The following is a 19,642-nucleotide window of genomic DNA, read 5'->3' as shown; positions in this document are numbered from 1 at the left end:
CAGACAGGAGGCCTGTGACCAGTGTGTGCTACGAGGATTGGTGCTGGGTCCATGACTTTTAATCATTTTATAAGTGGTTTGGCTGTGAACATAAGTAGAGTAAGTTTGCAGAGGACACCAAAATTGGAAGTATAGTGGACAGTGAAGAAGTTTACTTTTGATTAAAACAGGATCTTGATCAGATGGGCCAATGGGCAGATGGAGTTTAATTCAGATAAATGCGAGGTGCTGCATTTTTGAAAAACCAATCAGAGCAGGACTTATTGGTAAGGTCCTGGGGAGTTTTGCTGAACAAAGAGACCTTGGAGTACAGATTCATAATTCCTTCAGAGTTGCAGGTAGATAGGATAGTGAAGATGATGTTTGGTATGATTTCCTTGATTCCTTTCCCAATGAATCAAGTGGCTCCATCAGAGGTTGATGTGATATTTGGTTTCAGATTTCTTTCCCCATGTCGTCTTACAACAAAATTCACGAAATAAGTGATCGCGGTCAGTACAGTCAAATAAATATAATGTGGGCAGCACGGTGGTTAGCACTGCTACCTCACAGTGCCAGAGACCCGGGTTCGATTCCCGCCTTAGGCGACTGTGCAAACTCCACACAGTCATTCTCCCCATGTCTGCGTGGGTTTCCTCCAGGTGTTCTGGTTTCCTCCCACAGTCCAAAAATGTGCAGGTTAGGTGAACTGGCCATGCTAAATTGCCCGTAGTGTTGGGTGCAGGGGTAAGTGTGGGAGAATAGGTCTGGGTGGGTTGCGCTTTGGTGGGTCGGTGTGAATTTGTTGGGCCGAAGGGCCTGTTTCCACACTGTAAATAATCTAAAAAAAATATGACAACTCCTGTAGATTGCCGGATGCCTGCTGATCACATATTATCCAGGACACATCAGGCAGCCAGAGAGCCTTAAGCGTGTATTGAGGAAAACTTCATTGGTTACAATGACTTGGAAATGAAACTGAATAAGGATATGAAAATGAAACATCATAGAGTCATACAGATGTACAGCATGGAAACAGACCCTTCGGTCCAACCCGACCAGATATCCCAACCCAATCTAGTCCCACCTGCCAGCACCCGGCCCATATCCCTCCAAACCCTTCCTATTCATATACCCATCCAGATGCCTTTTAAATGTTGCAATTGTACCAGCCTCCACCACATCCTCTGGCAGATCATTCCATACACAAACTAGAGTGAAAAAGTTGCCTCTTAGGTTTCTTTTACATCTTTCCCCTCTCACCCTAAACCTTTGCCCTCTGGTTCTGGACTCCCCCACCCCAGGGAAAAGACTTTGTCTGTTCATCCTATCCATGCCACTTATGCTTTTATAAACCTCTATATGGTCACCCCTCAGCCTCCAACGTCCACAGAAAACAGCACCAGCTTATTCAACCTCTCCCTATAGCTCAAATCCTCCAACCCTGGCAACATCCTTGTAAATCTTTTCTGAAGCCTTTCAAGTTTCATGACATCTTTCCGATAGGAAGGAGACCAGAACTCTTATTTCCTAAACGCTGAAAACTCCATCCCACACATTCTCCCTCCATTCTAACTTTGCTGAACCTAATCCGTGCTGTATCCTGAAGGGTCTGGTTTACGCTGATTTACAGCCCATGCTTGGGGGATCTAATTGAAACATACAGAATACTGATTGCCCTGGACAGGGTGGATGTTGGGAAGATGTTTCCATTGGTAGGAGAGACTAGGTCCCAAGGGGACAGCCTTAGAGTAAAGGGAAGACCTTTTAGAATGCAGAGAAAGGAGAAACCTTTGTAGCCAGAGAGTGTGAAACCTATGGAATTCATTGCCACAGAGGCTGTGTTGGGCAAGTCACTGAGTATATTCAAGACAGAGATAAATAGGTTCTTGTGTATCAAGGAGATTGAGGGTTGCAGGGAGAAAGCAAGAGAATGGGCTTGAGAAACTTGTCAGCCATAATTGAATGGTGGAGCAGACCTGATTTTCTGAATGACCTAATTTCTTCTCCTCGGTCTTATGGTCTCTTGCTGTCCTGGACATAGTGAGAGAGAACTGGGAGCAGGAGTAGGCCATTTGGTCTTTCAAGCCTGTATCAACAGTGAAGAGATCTGCACCAACATTGAACTGGATATGAATATACCTACATCTTGGTGGATAGTGTGGGACCTTTTTCACTGGAGCATAGGAGGTTGAGAGGTGATCTTATCAAGCTTTATAAAATCATGAGGGGAATAGATGAGGTGAATGATGGGTGTCCTTTCCTTGGAGTGGGGTTTCAAGGTTAGGGAGCAAATTTTGAAGGTGAGTGGAGAAAGATTTTAAAAAGACAGGAGGGACACCTTTTGTTTTCCCATAGAGAATTGTTCGTATGTGGAATGAATGTCCAGAGAAAGTGGGGATGCAGGTACAGTTTAAAAGACATTTGGATAAGGACATGAATGGAAAGGTTTCGACATGTTATGGACTAGGCCAGACCCCTCAAAACATTCTTAAGCAGGCAGCACAGACCGTAGCTTTGCTATTTGTTTCAGTAAGTGCACAGTGAAAATTACCCAAAGTTAGCTAGGTTGACTACCAGGATTTAAAGCAGATAAATGTATTCACAGGAATACAGAATGAAACACAAAGAACAGAATATAGAATAACCACAGAACTCAGTCTGTCTAAACTAGACTTAATTATGCTGTTCCAAATATACATAACAGTCCCAATAAACAAACCCCTTCAACATACAGTAAAACTGAAACAGAGGCTGACAGGTCAAAGTTAGAAGGACTGAAGGAGAGAGAGTTTAACAATTTTTCTCCACATAGTCCACTGCTGAACTCACTCAAACAAGGCCTCAGCTTTCACGACAGATCACTCGTCTTTCATTATGCAGGTCACTTCGAAAACTTAAAGCTTGGGCCTAAAGTCTCATCTGTTGATGTACAAACAAAAAAGCCAACCAATACCCTTTTCATTTCTGTACTGACCCATCCATTTTGGAGCCCAGGGCCATTTTACCACCACTCTGAAAAAAACCAAGGACACAGCATCCTTGAGAAGAAGGACCAGCTTTTAGAAAAAGGACCAACTTTGTGACAGAGGGATATGGGCCAAACACTGGCAGATGGCATTAGTTTAGTATGCAAACATAGCATAGAGTAGTTGGACTGAAGGTCTATTTCTGTGCTGTATCATTCTGTAATGGTCTTAAAACCATTTTCTTGCCTTCCCCTATAACCATCCACTTCTTTGTTGTTCAAAAGTCAGATGACCTCAGCCTTGAATATATTCAATAACACGACCCCCCACCCCCACAATTGCAGGAAGTCATCCCCATTTTTGAACTCAATTCCTCTTGCTAATATACCACTTGCCTTGCTGATTGCTTGTTGCACCTGTCTGACAACTGGCAGTGACCGGTGCAAAAGGACGCTGAGGCCCCTTTGTCCATCCACACATCATTCCTGATGAAGGACTCGTGCCCAAAACATTGACTCTCCTGCTCCTCGGATGCTGCCTGACCTGCTGTGTTTTCCAGCCATACTTGACTCTGATCTCCAGTCCTCACTTTCTCCACAGACCAATATATTATCATTTAAACCATGCACCTCCTTTCTACCTTTTTTTAAAGCAACAGGCTTTAACTTTACATTGTGATACTGCATTTGCTGTGCGTTTGCCAACGGAGACACAGACCTGGACCAACTTTTCCAGAGTCTGTCCCCTCCCTGGATTCACTCCCTTTCCCTTCAGTTTGTGTAAAGTCAGCAACTGAATCCCAGAACGAAAGAGAAATGAAAACGTGGATGAAAAGAGAGTGCGGTACCCACAGATATTGGGCAGAGTTGCAGTCTGGGGTGAAGCTCAATCTTCATTCAAAGAGAGAGAGGAACAACAGCAACTTCAGAAACTCACGGCCCAACTTCCGCATTCAGACAAAGAGGCGGTTCTGATTGGCAGGAGGACCAGGCCCCTTCCGGTCCTCCGGCTCTCACCATTGGTCCTTCAGAAGGAAATCAAGCGCCGTTTCCGCGGACAGCGACGAGCATGCTCAGTGTTTTTGTTGACACCGCAGCACGTGCGCAGTGCTTTTGCTGACACTGCAGCACATGCGCAGTATGCTCTGTGGAGGTGCTGGCGTTACCGACTGATTTGAATAGGAGAAAAAAAGCTGCAGCCACAATTTTATTTTTCACTGCGGCTCGACAGTTTATTCCTTTTGAATTTCGTCCGGCTTTGTATGTCTTTTCCTCAGGATAGAGGAAGTCCAAAACTAGACGGCATATGTTTAGGGTGAGAGGGGAAAGGTTTAAAAGGGACCTCAGGGGTAACTTTCATGTAGAGTGTGGTGTGTGTATGGAATGAGCTGCCCAGAGGAAGTGGTGGAGGCTGGTACAATGACAGCATTTGAAAGGCATCAGGATGGGTATCTGAATAGGAAGGTGTGAGAGAGATATGGGTGAAATGCTGTCAAATAGGTCACGAGATTAATTTAGGATATCTGGAGGGCATGGGCGAGTTGGACTAAAGGATCTGTTTCTGTGCTGTATGACTCTATGCGTCTATTTCAATGCAAGTTTCAGAAACATGACTGCAGCTTTAAAAAAATTAATATATTTTAGCTGTTCTTAATTTTAAAGATCAGCCATTTCTTGCACACCCCTGTCTTCCAGGTAGAGTCATCACTATTGATTCTCTCCAATTCCTGAGAAAGAGATACAGCAATCAAAGAGGGCATGAGAAAGCATGGGGGAATGGTAGAAGGGGGAGAGAATGGACAGGGGAGCGGGGTAGAGAGAGAGAGAGAAAATTACAGGGGACAGAGGGTGGGGTGCAGAAAATGAGGGGAAGAGAGAGAAGAAGGCTGAGCACAGAGAATTGGTGAGTGCAGAGTGTGAGGAGAGAGAGTGGATGGGGACCAAAAGGTTGGGGGACTGACAGCACAAATCCCACCTTCCTCAGGACTGGTGTCAGTGTCTCATGAATTGGAACCCACTCCACCCACAGCAGACCTGAGGCAATCGTTTCTCAATAGATGCTTGGCTAATGCAGTAGAATCATATAATCCCGACAGGCCATTTGGCCCATAAAATTCAGACTGACCTTCCAAACAGTATCCCATCCAGACCCACCCGTTTTTCCTACAGTTCCCCATGGTTAACCGATCCTCAGTTGCACATATGTGGACACTTCAGCACAGCTGATCCACCCTGAACTGCAGATATTTAGACTGTGAGAAGAAACTGGAGCACCCAGAGCTAACTCACGCAGACAGAAGAGTGAGAACTTGTTAAAGTTCACACAGACAGCTGCTCAAGAGTGGGACCGAATCCAGGTCCCTGACATTGTCAGGCAGTCGTACGAACCACTGAGCCACCCAGAGCTTTGATGTTCTGCTTTGTCCTAGTAGTTTCTAACTTCTCATGTGCCCTCAGCAGAGGCTCTCTCCTCCTGACATTGTTGGACCACACCCACTGCAACCTCCCTTTCCCACTTCTCCAGCCCTGAGCACATCGGTTCCTGAATCCTGGCACCAAACAGACACCAATGCCATCTGTGCTCCTGCTGACAACTGCAGAGAACGGAGACCATCCCTGTCACTGTTCTGTCCCTTACCACCACCTCCCCCTCCCCAATGTTGTTTTTACTCCCACTGCCCAACCAGTTAACTCCTCCAACCTGCAGCCCTCTATCAGATCCCCTTTACCTGCCAGTCCTGCACTTACACCCACCTGACCCTATCCACTGATGCAAACAAAAGGCTCTCTCCAGAGGGGAATGACCGTCTCCCAGAGTAAAGTGCCTGGTTAACTTTCTCACTTTATCCTCAACATGTCTGCAGCCTGGCTTCCAGCTCCATCTCTCTGAACGAATGTCCTCTAGGATGTGTTTGCCCTGGATCACAGCATCCAGAGCCTCCCACCTTCTGCAAATTGTAAGACAAGCCCCACCCTGCCCTATCCAATGTGTGTTGTATAACTGATAGCCAAGTTCGGAACCCATGAGGATGGCCTCAACAGGGACCTTGGACTCATGTCACACTACAAGTGACCCCACTCATACAGGCTTGTACCCCATTACTCACACACGTTACCAAGCATGGTCGTATGCAAACACATGCTCTCTGCACATACACACACACTAACATGCACACCAATCAGTTTATGGGGTAAAATTGCAATTGCAGAATTTTATTGGCAGATACATTATATTTTGCTCAAAAAGCACACAATCTTCAGGCAGTCAATCCATGTGACATGTTATAAATCCCTACTTGTTGTGGTTCTGTTTGCCGAGCTGGGAATTTGTGTTGCAGACGTTTTGTCCCCTGTCTAGGTGACATCCTCAGTGCTTGGGAGCCTCCTGTGAAGCGCTACTGTGATGTTTCCTCCAGCATTTATACTGATTTGTATCTGCCGCTTCTGATTGTCTCTATAAATGCCGGAGGAAACATCACAGAAGCGCTTCACAGTAGGCTCCCGAGCACTGAGGATGTCACCTAGACAGGGGACGAAACATCTGCAACACAAATTCCCAGCTCGGCGAACAGAACCACAACAACGAGCACCCGAGCTACAAATCTTCTCACAAACTTTGAAATCCCTACTTTGGAAACAGAACCAGTCTGACTCAAGATTGGGTTGCAGACAGACTCTAACATGAGTGAATCAGATGGTTTTCTTTCCCCAGAAAATGATTTCATCGTGAGATTCCGAACTCCAGATTTCTGACTGAATTCCCGTTCCGCCATCTGCTGTGGCGGGATTCAAACGCAGGAGTCCCGAGGAGTCCCCAGAACTGGGTTGATAGTCCAGTCGATAATGGCACTCAGCCCTTGTTCCTTCAATCACCCTTTGCTGGCACATGAACTCACTGGTGCCTCCGTAGGTTAGAGGAGGGGGTGATGCCCTTCCCACACTGAGAGTAGGTGAGCATGCTGTGCCTGGTGTCGTCCCGCTAGTGTGTCTGCAGGCTGGAGGAATTGATGAATCCCTTCCTGTGCTTGGAGCAGGTGATTGGCCATTCCCCTGTTGTGGACTCGCTGGTGAACTTCTAAAATCTCAAACCATATAATCAAGAAAAAACCCACTCTATTCACTACTGCAGACTTACAGCAAGGTTACACGTTAAAAAGTGTGCACTAATCTGTTCCTGTGCTGTGAGCTCTCCTACACATTTTCCTCCAAGATCAGCTGTGAATTTTGCTGTTTTTAAATTTTTCCAAGATGTTCAGAGAGACATGATTTCAAACAGCAGAGGCAGTAACTATGCAGATTCACTGCTGTGTCCGTTAGTAATATACGTTTCTTTCTCTCTCTCTCTCTCTCTCTCCCTACAGACCATGTGCTCACTGCCTTTGGCTGTCTTTCTCCATTTTGAAATTGCTGTTGTCTTGATTTTTTTACTCCAAAGTTCCAAAACAATGCATCAACATATAAAACATTAATAGCTGTTCCTGGAATTCAAGGAAATCACCTCCAAAACTGAAAATACCTCAAAAAAGGAGCAGCTCTTACAGCCACAAATTTTCCGGTCCTCCATCTCTATGACTCTATAACAAATGTTCAACGAACTGGTCTGCAATTTCCCACATATGGCCTCCCTCCCATTTTGAATACAGGTGTTACATTAGCATTTTTCCAAACCAATGGAACCATAAGATCATACGACACAGGAGCAGAAATTAGGCCATTCAGCCCATCGAGTCTGCTCCACCATTCAATCATGGCTGAGATGTTTCTCAACTCCATTCTCCAGCTTTCTTCCCGTAACCTTTGATCCCCTTGACAATCAAGAACATATATATATCAAGTCTTAAATAAACGCAATGAATCTTTCCCATGTTCAGAGATTTTTGGAATTTTGTAAGTAATGAATTCACTATCTCCACTGCCACTTCCTTCAGGACCCAGGATGTAGGCCATCAGCACCAGTCGACTTGTCTGTCCTCAATCCAAATAGCTTGCTGTGTACCTTTACCCTCTCAATGTTGATTGTTTAAGTTCTACTCTTTCTATAGCCCCAGACTTGCCAATTCTAATAGGAATAGTTCTGTTGTCTGCCAATATAAAAACTGAGATCATCTCTGCCACTTCAGTGTTCCCCCATGAACTCACAGTTCTCATCTTCCAAGGTACCACACTTAGCTCAGCGACTCTGTTCCCATTAACATACCAACAGAAGCTTTTGTTGTCCTTTTTGATATTTAGTGCGAGGTTTCTTTTGTAAGTTAACTTACCTATTTTTATTTATCGTTTTTACTATCCCTTTGTTCATGTTTGAAACTTTCCTAATGTTTGACCCTTCCAGAGGTCTAGAATAACATTTCACAACTGGCTGAAAAGTTTTTAAAAAACTACTTTGAAACTTTTTTAAATGACACCTTTCTGGCGGCTGGGGGCCGGCAAAACGATCGCCCCGCCCCCATTGTCTCCGATTGTTTGGTGGTCTCCCCAACCACGCCCCCTCAGCCCGCCATGACGTCACGGCGGGACCCCGCCCCTTGTTTGCTGGCGCATGTGCAGTGTAGGTCCCGCGGCCGGACAAAGACCGTGTTACTGAGTGTGGGAGAGGAATGGCGCCGGCGGCTGAAGGAACAAGAACAGAAACCGCTGGAAAAGCTGAGCAGGTCCGGCAGCTCGTGTTGAGAGAAATGTGAGGACGTGTTTCGGGTCCGGGGATCCTTCTTCAGAACAGGACCAGGTTTCAGAAACATCCCGGGGAGGTCGCCAGGCCCGAGCGCCAAGACCTGGCTCCTGCCCCCGGGGAGAGGAGACAGTGAGACAGGGTAGGATTGGGAACCGCGGGAGGAGGGAGACTGGGGAGTTTATAAACTCCTAGGGGGAGGCCGCAGGCCGCGAATAAAAGCCCCACAGGCCCAGTGTTTACTTCACCGGCGAGTTGCCTGGCAACCGGGCGCCATCTTTGTGAGGGCAAGGCGCATGTTGTCTTGGGGCGGGGAGCGCGGGCGGCCATCTTGGTGAGGGCACCATCAACTGTCATTTCTGGGAGAGAATTCCAACCTCGTGGTAACCCCGGCCTTGGCCGAGCTTCATTCCCCACACAGTGTAGTGATGTGCAGGTTAGGGGGGCTCAGCCATGCTAAATTATTGATAATGCCCAAGGATGGTCTGGTTAGTGTATGTTGGCCATGCTAATTTACCCGCAGTGTCCAGAGATGTGCAGGTTAGAGTGGATTGGCCGAGGTAAGTGTATCCATAGTGTTCGGGGTTCTGCAGGTTAGGGTGAAGGTCTGGACCCCCGAGATCGGTCAAAAGAATCACTAGGAGTACGATCTATTTAAAGCAAGGTTATCAGCTTAATGAAATAAGGCAGCCCGCACAGATTTGTCCAGCAACTCAGGTTAAAAGCTTCTATGTTACGTGGCAAAATTACACAATTACATTTGAAAATTACACATTATTTATTTTTGAGACAGCACAGCCTTAATGACAAGAAAAGACCAATAAAATGTAATAAGGTGACATGATTGACAGCAGGTTAGTCCAATGATATTTCCTGGGAAACATTGTTTTACGTGCAAAATCATCCCACGCTTGCTAGTTCAAGATTAGTTCGAATACCAAATTACTTATGATTCACATTATGCAAACTCCATTGTTCTCTTTTATTTCTAAATCCAACCAACTCAACAAAGCAGCAATTCAAGTTCAATGTCAAATCATAACCTGAAGCCATTTTGTTATATTATTTTAAAATATTATTTAAAATTGAAATGCCATTTTGTGGTTAATAAAAACCTACATACACCTGTTGCTCCTAACAACAGCCTACATTCAAATTTTAAATCCTGATCTCAATAAAGCAGCAGTTGTCTCATTACCCAAAAGGGTGAGACCACAAACGATATAAATACGGTTTTGATGGCTAATAACTCCTGAAAATCCTCCTACAAAACAAAAAGTCACTGAGAGCTGCATATCCCAAAGTGTGATATTACTGTTTTGTAGAGCTCTTGGATTCTTCCATTCTGTGCAAAACTCAGGGGAGACTATGTTCCTACAGTTACAGCACGAGGAGTACTTACTTGATTCAAAATAATAACCAGGTTTCATGTAGGTAAGGGAGGGACCTTGCAAATAAGAGGCATGCCTACCTTTGTGACTTCCTTGAGGCTGTTCAATACATGAGTCTTTTGGTAAGAGATGCGGTTGTTGTCCCAGAAAAGTACCACCCATCCCATAATTGGGAAGACATTGGTGCCATTTGGGGTCAAAAAGTCTTTTGCTGAGGTCAGTACATTCGTCCCTGCCAAATATTCTATTGTGACTTTGAAGAAACAAATTGTATCCGAAAGATAACATTTCCCTATCTTCTCTTTTGCGGTGTGACTTATTTGGATGGGGCAAGGCTTACCAGGGTAGCCCACAGCACAACTGGTATCAAACTGGCACACAACACCTTTACAGGGTAAAGACCGTTTAGACTTGCTTTGTAAATGAACTGTTCAGTCTCTGACCACTGCAATAGTCATTCTTGGTAATGTTCAGTCCCTCAGCAAACGAGGACATCTTCCTGGCATAGTTGGTGCACAGTCTCTGGTTGCTCAGGATTCACAGGTAAACTGTTCCTCCTTGTGCACCAATGCTGGCAATGGCAAATCCATACAGCAGGGCAAGTTCGATCTTTATTATCATCCACTCCCCCCACCCCCCCCCCCCCCACCCAACCCCATCCCCACAGCCCCCCAACACCCCCACAACCCACTCCCCACCCCCACCCCCCACCTTACAAGGGGCTCGTCTGATGAGCTTGCAATGATGGAGATGAATCCAGGGGGAGATGAGAATTTAAAATTTGAATTTAGGCTCTTGTTAGGAGCAACAGGTGTATGTAGGTTTTTATTAACCACAAAATGGCTTTTCACTTTAAAATGGCTTCAGGTTATGATTTGACACTGTGAACTTGAATTGCTGCTTTGCTGAGTTGGTTAGCTTTGGGGAAAAGAAAACAATGGAGTTGAATAATATGAATCATATGAATTTGGTATTCGAACTAACCTTGAACTAGCAAGCACGGGATGATTTTGAGAGTAAAACAGTCTGTTTCCTAGGAAATATTGGACTAAGCTGCTGTCAATCATGTCATCTTATTACATTTGATTGGTCTTTTAAGGCTGTGCTGTCTCTTAGAAAACATGTAAATGATGTGTAATTTTCGAAAGTAATTCTGTAATTTCACCACGGAGCACAGAAGCTTTAACTTCTGTGTTGCTGGACAGAATTGCGTCAGACTGCCTTGCTTTATGAAACTGATAACTTTGCTTTGTACAGTCTGCATTCCATTCATTCTTTGACCAATCTCAAAACGGAGGGGTCCCGCCTGGGATCCAGATCTTCAAGGGTGGATTAGCCATGCTAAATTCCCTCATCGTGTCCAAAGATGTGTAAGTTCAGTGTATTACTCTGGGATAAATGTAGGGCAATAAGGGAAGGAGTATGGGTGAATTACCATTCAGAACATTGGTTTGGACTTGTTGGCTCGAGTGGCCTGCTTCCACACTGTGAGGATTCTTTTGAAGGGAAGGGATTTTTGCAAACTGCTCTCCTTCCATCTGCTGCAGAGTTCCACTGTTGGCCTGTCCCCGCTCCCTGCCCCATTTTTGACATCACAACGCTGAAGTGGCTGTATCAGTTTCAATGTGAAACACCCTCCTCTGGGCAACTCCTCATCCTGGGAGGGAGAGAGGGAGGGGGGAATCTGTTCACTTGTAGCAACTGGAGTGAATCCAAGGCGGGAATCTACTCTGCCAACTCAGGTATGTCTTAATTACCCGGGTGAGGAGGGACGGATAATAGCAAATGGGGAAGGGGCGATACCTTATTTTTATTTTTAAAATGCATCTGATTCTCACAAATAAATGCATCAGGTTCAAGTAGAGCACACGCAATGATCCACGTTGCAGCTTCAAGCTGGCTGCAACAGTTTTACATCCTCTGTTCTTCCTCTGTGTTGGCTGCAGCACATTTGGCTTCCTTCCCTCATCTTTTCTTCCTGCACCACCCCCCCCCCCCCCCAAAGTGTTGATGCTTCCAAGCTGACCCTCAAAAGTTCAGGTTATACCTCCATTCTTTCCCAGATTTCAAAACCCACAAAATACAACTTTCCCAATCCTCTGTGTATCGGAGTTGGGAGGTGATGTTGTGGCTGTACAGGACATTGGTTAGGCCACTTTTGGAATATTGTGTGCAACTCTGGTCTCTCTCCTATCAAAGGGACGTTGTGAAACTTGAAAGCGTTCAGAAAAGATTTACAAGGATGCTGCCAGTGTTGGAGGGTTTGAGCTGAATTGTTTTGGGCTGTTTTCCCGAGTGTGGCAGAGGCGTTTGTATACATTTATAAAATCATGAAAGGCATGGATTGGATAAATAGACAAGGTATTATCCCCTGGGTCTGGGGGTGTCCAGAACTAAAGTGTAATAGTTTTAGGATGACGTGGATGAGCAAAGATTTAAGAGAAACCTAAGGGCAACTTTTTAACTCAGAGAGTAGTGAGCGTAAAGAAAGAGCTGCCAGAGGAAATGGTAGAGTCTGGTACAATTACAATATGGGAATGGCATCTGGATGGTTTCTGAATAGGAAGGGTTCAGAGGGGTATGGGCCATGTGCTGGCATATGGGACTAGATTAATTTAGAATATCTAGTCAACATCAATGAATTAAGACCATAAGACATAGGAGTGGAAGTAAGGCCATTCAGCCCATTGAGTCCATTCTGCCATTTACTCATGGCTGATGGGCATTTCAGCTCCATTTACCCACACTCTCCCCGTAGCCCTTAATTCCTTAATCAAGAATTTATCAATCTCTGCCTTGAAGATATTTAATGTCCTGGCCTCCACTGGGCTCGCTGGCAATAAATTCCACAGGCCCACACTCTCTGGCTGAAGAAATGTCTCCTAATTTCTGTTCTAAATTGACCCCCTCTAATTATCAGCCTGTGTCCCTGGATCCTAGTCTCCTCCGCCTAATGGAAACAACTTCCCACTATCCACCCTTTCTAAGCCAAGCATAATCTTGTAAGTTTCTATTAGATCTCTCCTCAACATTCTGAACGCTAATGAGTACAATCCCAGGACCATCAGCCATTCATCGTATGTTAATCGTACCATTCCAGGGATCGATCGTGAGAATCTCTGCTGGACACACTCTAGTGCCAGTATATTCTGCTGTTACTGCCGCTGAGTCACCCCTTGAACCCTATTTAGTGGGTGAAGTGGGAAGGGCAAGAGGATCCTTTCTGCCGGACTTGCTGCTCTCACACCCACTTTACTACCAGTGCTGTCTGACAGAATTGAATTGCAGGAGCAGATGGAGGACATTTTTATCCTGGGTGAAACGTAATGTTTGTCCAACCCCTGCAGGTGGATCTGAAATAGATACATTTGTCTCTGTCCCATTGAGTCTCCAGCACAGGGCCCGGCTGGTCAGCTCAGTGTTTTCGCTCTGCCTGAGCCTCCACCCACCCTTCTTCATCGTCCCTTCCCATCCCTCATCAGCAAACTGATATCCCCCACTTATCGCACGTTTGCTTTATGCAACTTTGCTTTTACAGAAGACCCACATTAGTACCTGTTTACGCTAATCAAAAGAAATCCAAAGAGGATTTTTGCTTTCATGAGAGGCAACGTCCTTGTGAACCTTCTCTGCATCCTCTCCCAGAGCATCCACGGCAGTAAATTGAGGGATGTGCAGGCTAGTCTCATCTTCAAGTTGGATAAAAGGCTGGTACAACACCGAGGGCTGAAGGGTCTGAACTGTGCTGTATTGTTCCATGTGCTCGTTCCAGAACGATGCAGCAGCAGTATTGGAAGAACAAAATTGCTTCAAACCCCTTGACACTTCCAGAGATGCGCACTGTCGATGGAAACTCGGTTAAATTCTGCCAGCAATCAGGTGATAGCCGGGGTTGGGGGAGGGTGGCAGCGGTGAGGCTGAACTTGCTTACTTGAGGGTTTTTAGCTTTGGTTGCTATATGCAATGAAGTGTGAATCATTGTTTCAGCAGTTGGTTCTGTGTGTTGTTTCTGAGTCAGTGGCCAAATTAAGGCGATTCACCCACAACCAGAGCAGGACGCTGGGATTAATATTGACTCCACTGCATTCAGCATGACATCACGTCAATACTGTTAGAAAGCGAAAGCTGACACCAACTCCCACCCCACCAGCGATCCAAAGAGAAGTGCATCGCCCTATAATCTGTAAAATTAATGTGAAAAGTGGTGTAACCTGCTCTAAAGTTTAAAAATAAATCCCTGGCACTTTTAAAAATCAACAAAAATCCATTTATTTATCCAACAGTAACGGTGAACAGATGAACTAAACTATTAACAAACCGAATAAATTCCTTCTAACTACTGACTGTTCCGGAATAAAACAAGTTTCTTGTGATATGCTGATCCAATAAATATGATTCCCTCTCGTAACAAAAAATAGAATTTAGTCTCTCAGATTACAGCCAGGTTCCGTGTCGTTTGGAATACTCTGTGCCGCCTTCTGTTGAATCTTCTCTCAGGAATGTCCTTCTCAGTTTTTTTAAAATGATGCATTCTCTAATACAGAGATGACTGACAGCCAATTTCCCCCCCTCAATAGAACTGAGGACTCTTAGCTCTCGTGAGGGGGAGTTAGAGATCTGGGTGTTCAGTCGATTGTACCCTGAAGGTGGCAACACAGGTCAATGGAGTGGTCACGAAGGCATATGGAATGCTTTCCTTCCCTGAGATTGAGTACAAGGGTTGGCAGGTTATGTCACAGTTGTATAGGACTTTGGTTCGGCCACATTTGGAATACTTCACACAGTTCTGGTTGCCACATTACCAAAAGGATGTGGATGCTTTGGAGAGGGTGCAGAGGAGTTTCACCAGGATGTTGCCTGGTAAACAGGGCGCTAGCTATGAGGAGAGGTTGAGTAGATTAGGATTATTTCATTAGAAAGATGGGGATTGAGGGGGGGAACCTGAATGAGATCTACAAACCATGGGGTGGCATGGTGGCTCAGTGGTTAGCACCTCTGCCTCAGCACCAGGCCTCTGGATTTAATCCCGCCTTGGGCATGTGTGTGGAGTTTGCACATTCTCCCCGTCTCTGATTGTTTGTCCTCCAGGTGCTTTAGTTTCTTCCCACAATCCAAAGATGTGTGGGTCAAGTGAATTGGTGATGCTAAGTTGCCAGGTCAGGGGTAAGTAAAGGGTAGGAGAATGTCTCTGGGTGGGTTACTCTTCAGGTGGTTGGTGTGAACTTGAAGGGTTGAAGGGCCTGTTTCCATACAATAGTGTATCTAATCGAAGTAGAGAACAAGAAGCTTTTATTCCCAGAGTGGGAGACACAATTACTAGGTGGGGGTCACAAGTTCAAGGTGAATGGGGAAAAGTTTAAGGAGGATATGCGTGTCAAGTTCCTGATGCAGAGGGTGGTGGGTGCCTGGAACGCGTAGCCACAGGAGGTCTTAGAGGCGGACATGATAGTGTCATTTAAGATGTATCTAGACAGATACATGAAAGGGCAGGGAGCAGAGAGATACAAATCCTTAGAAGACAGGCAACAGGTTTAGATAGAGGATCTGGGTTGGCACAGGCTTGGAGGGCCAAAGAACCTGTTCCCGTGCCGTAGCTTTCTTTGTTCCTTGTTTAGCTCAGGCTTCTGTCCAACTGCCCCCTTTTGTACCCTTGATGACATATCTTTCTTTTTTATGATAGGATTGTTTCTCTGTTTTCAAAACCATCAGATTGAAATTTAACAGGTTTTTGGAAGCCAAAGGGCCTGGTTTAAATTGATTGGCTAAATTGAAGAACTGTTGTCTTAGCCTGCTAACTGTCTGGCCTTTCAATACAAATGTTTCAGTTCAGGTGCTCTCTGTTGTGACAATGCTGCTCCTTTAAGATGATGTTGTTCTTGGTTTTTTTTTGAAGAGAGGTTGTAAAAGGCAGAGGTTCTGATTCATCTGGGGTTAGGGACTTTGCTAATGGCTAACAGATACTGGCTAAGGCAACAATCGGGAAAAAGGGTTTGAGACTTTTTTTTTCTAAAACGCTTGTACGATGAAAGGACGGTTCTCCTTTTTGTTAACCCTGATTTGGTTTGAGTTTGAGCAAGCAGTCTGTCTGAAGCTACTGGGGGGAGAAAGGTTCCCTGATTCCAACAAATGTTTCTGGCTGACTCTCTCTCACTAAAATCTCTCCTCTAAGAATCTGTGTTTGAACTGACCATTCTTTTTTGCCGTGGGGGTGTGTTTATGAGAATGTTTCAGGAAATCTGAACAGCTGCTTTCTTAAGTTGTGGGGAGGTCGTGACGGTCGGGTTTATAAATGGCTGCTATTCTAAATTCTGATTCCTTTTGCTTTTGTTTCATTCGGCGGTGTGTAAGTAAATTGTTTTCCTCGAAGCCAAGTGATTTGACCAGCTACATCACTCCTGAGGTACCTCTGCCTGAAACAACTAAAAAAAGTTAGGGCCTGGGCTACCTTCCTAGAATGTTTTGAGGGGATCTGGCCTGGTCCATAACACTGTACACCTGCAAATTGTGTCTCCAGAAAGGATGTAGTGAAACTTGAAATGATTGGATGATTCTGAGGTAGGAGGGTTTGAGTTAGAGGGAGAGAGTGAATAAATTGCAGGTATTTTCCCTGGAACATCAGAGGCTGAGGAGTGACCTGGTAGATATTTATAAAATTGAGGGGCACAGATAGGGTAAATAGTCAAAATCTTTTCCCTGGGGTGGGGAATCCAAAACGAGAGGTTTATGATGAGGGGGAAAAGATTTAACAGGGACCTGAGGGGAGACCTTTTCACGGAGAGTGTGGTGTGTGTATGGAATGAGCTGCCAGAGGAAGTGGTGGAGGCTGGTACAATTTCAACATCTAAAAGGCACCTGGATTGGAACATGAATAGGAAGAGTTTAGAGGGATATGGACAAGTGCTGGCAAATGGGATGAGATTAATTTAGGATATACAGCCAGCATGGACAAGTTGGACTGAAGGGTCTGTTTCCCTGCTGTGCATCTCTTTTGAGTCGAAGTCTCTAAAAGATACCACATTACTTCAACCGAACTCTGAAACCCAACGTTGCTGACAGTTTCTTTGTGTGTGAACCCGAGGGGCCTAGTCGTAGGGATGTACAGCACTGAAACAGATCCTTCGGTACAACTCGTCCATGCTGACCAGACATCCAAAATTTAATCTACTCCCATTTGTCAGCATTTAGCTCATGTACCCATCCAGATGCCTTTTAAATGTTGTAATTGTACCAACCTCCACCACTTCCTCTGGCAGCTCATTCTGTACATGCACCACCCTGTGTGAGAAAACTTGTCCCTTTGAGGTCCCTTCTAAATTTTCCCCCTCTCACCCAAACCTCTGTTCTCTAGTTCTGGATTCCCCCCACCCAGGGGAAAAGACCTTGTGGTTTGGCCAAATTTATCACTCCTGGGATACCTCTGCCTAAAAGATCCTCATGGATTTTATAAATCTGAGGTCACCCCTCAGCCTCCGATGTTGCAGTGAAAATAGCCCCTGCCTATTCAATCCCTTCCTGTGGCTCAAACCTTCCAACCCTACCAACATACTTGTCAATCTTTTCAGAGCCCTTTCAAGTTTCACAGCTTGTTACAAACATGTTGGTTTTGGTCATCTGATGTGGGAGAGTTTTCTGCAGGATTCTTTTCTGTCTGAAAAAGAGTCCTCCCCTGTGCTGTGACAGAGCCACAGTGACTCTCAAAATCCTGACTGACATTAAAGATTCATTTGTAGAAGCTTCTGAATCACATTTGTAAATGCAGAAAGTGTCTTTAATAATGAGTCATGAATAAAGGCTGCATTCATCTTTTATTGTGAAATTCTACTCCTACATCTCAAAACAGAGCATACAAACCGTCTGTGTGGAGTTTGCACATTCTCCCCATGGCTGTGTGGGTTTCCTCCCACAGGCCAAAAGTGTGTCAGGTGAATTGGCCGTGCTAAATTGTCTGTAGTGTTAGGTGCAGAGGGAATGAGTCTGGGTGGGTTGCTCTTCGGAGGGTCGGTGTGGACTTGTTGGGCTGAAGGGCCTGTTTCCACAATGTAAGTAATCTAGTCTAATCTAATCTAAACCTGGTCAGAAGCAGCCTCCCAGAATAAGACGTCACCGGCTATTTCCCCACCAGGACTGACTTTGCCCAGAAAACACACATTTTAAATGAATAGGGCACCATTCATTTTAAGATCAGGTGAACATAAGAGGGACTGCATTGGCTTAGAAAGGAGAGATCCTTGACACACACAAAGACCTGAAATCATTGCTGCACTATTATTAGCGAATTGGAATTAAGGCTGGATTTTTTTTTCCGCTGCAGCAGAGGAAGTTGAGAGGTGAGTTTTGTAAAATCATGAGGGGCATAGATAGTGTTAATGGTAATTGTCTCTTCGCTAGAATGGGAGATTCAAGTCCAGGGGGCACAAACTTAGTGAGAGAAGAGAGATTGACAAAAAGACATGTGGAGAGTGTGGTTCACGTGTGGAATGAACCTCCAGAGGAAGTGGTGGACATGGGCACAATTACAACATTTAAAAGACATTTGGATAAGTGCATGAGTAGGAAAGGTTTGGAGGGACAGGGAGAGGCTGAATAAGCTGGGGTTGTTTACCCTGGGGTCTCAGAGGCTGAGGGGTTGCCTTATCGAGGTCTAAAAAGCCATGAGGGGCACGGATAGGGTAAATAGTCAAGGTCTTTTCCCTGCGAGTCCAGGACTAGCGGGAATAGGTTTAAAGTGAAAGGAGAAACATTTTAAAAGGGACGCGAGGGGCAACTTTTTCATACAGAGGGTGGTGCATGGATGCAGTGAGCTGCCAAAGGAAGTAGTGGATGCTGGGACAATGTCAACATGCACAAGCCTTGGGTGACACGGTGGCTCAGTGGTTAGCATTGCTGCCTCACAGCACTAGGGTTCCCAGGTTCGATTCCAGCCTCTGGCAACTGCGTGTGGAGTTTGCACACTCTCCCCATCTCTGCGCGGGTTTCCTCCGACAGTCACAAAGATGTGCAGGTTCGGTGAATTGGCCATGCTAAGTTGCCTGTAGTGTTAGGGTGGGTTACTCTTCGGAGGGTCGGTGAGAACGTGTTGGGCCGAAGGGCCTGTTTCCAAGCTGCAGGGAATCTAATCGAAAAGCACCTGGATGGGTGTATGTACAGGAAGAGTTTAGAGGGATACAAGCCAAGTGCTGGCAAACGGGACTAGAGTAATTTCGGATATCTGGTCAGCATGAATGAGTTGGACCAAAGGATCGGTTTCCAGCACTTGGCCTACATCCCCCTCAACCATTCCTATTCATGTCCCCATCCAGATGCCAGTTAAAAGCTGTCATTGTACCAGCCTCCACCACTTCTTCTGGCAGCTCATTCCATACATGCATCACCCTCTGGATGAAAAGGTTGCCCTTTAGGTCCCATTTAAATCTTTCCCCTCTCACCATAAACCCTCTGGTTCTGGACTGTGCAACCTCCAGGGAGATTATTTACCCTATCCATACCCCTCATGATTTTATAAGCCCATATAAGGTCACCCCACAACCTCTGACACTCCAGCGAAAACAGCCCCAGTCTATTCAACCTCTCGGCAACATCCTGGTAAATCATTTCTGGTAGAGAAGTCAATGATTTGGGTTAATACCTGAAACACTG

At 45.4% G+C, this 19,642-nt stretch overlaps 1 protein-coding gene across 1 annotated transcript in view; it reads right to left on the bottom strand.

The window, feature by feature from the left end:
- The window catches only part of LOC132808216 (zinc finger protein OZF-like), a 69,542-nt gene that overhangs the window by 38,739 nt on the left and 11,161 nt on the right, over window positions 1–19,642 (bottom strand). The gene's annotated exons all lie outside the window — the stretch shown is intronic.

Source organism: Hemiscyllium ocellatum (assembly GCF_020745735.1).
Source record: "Hemiscyllium ocellatum isolate sHemOce1 chromosome 27 unlocalized genomic scaffold, sHemOce1.pat.X.cur. SUPER_27_unloc_37, whole genome shotgun sequence".
Taxonomy (NCBI): domain Eukaryota; kingdom Metazoa; phylum Chordata; class Chondrichthyes; order Orectolobiformes; family Hemiscylliidae; genus Hemiscyllium; species Hemiscyllium ocellatum.
Note: the sequence above shows the minus strand (reverse complement) of the source record. Positions and strands in the feature narration are given on the sequence as shown.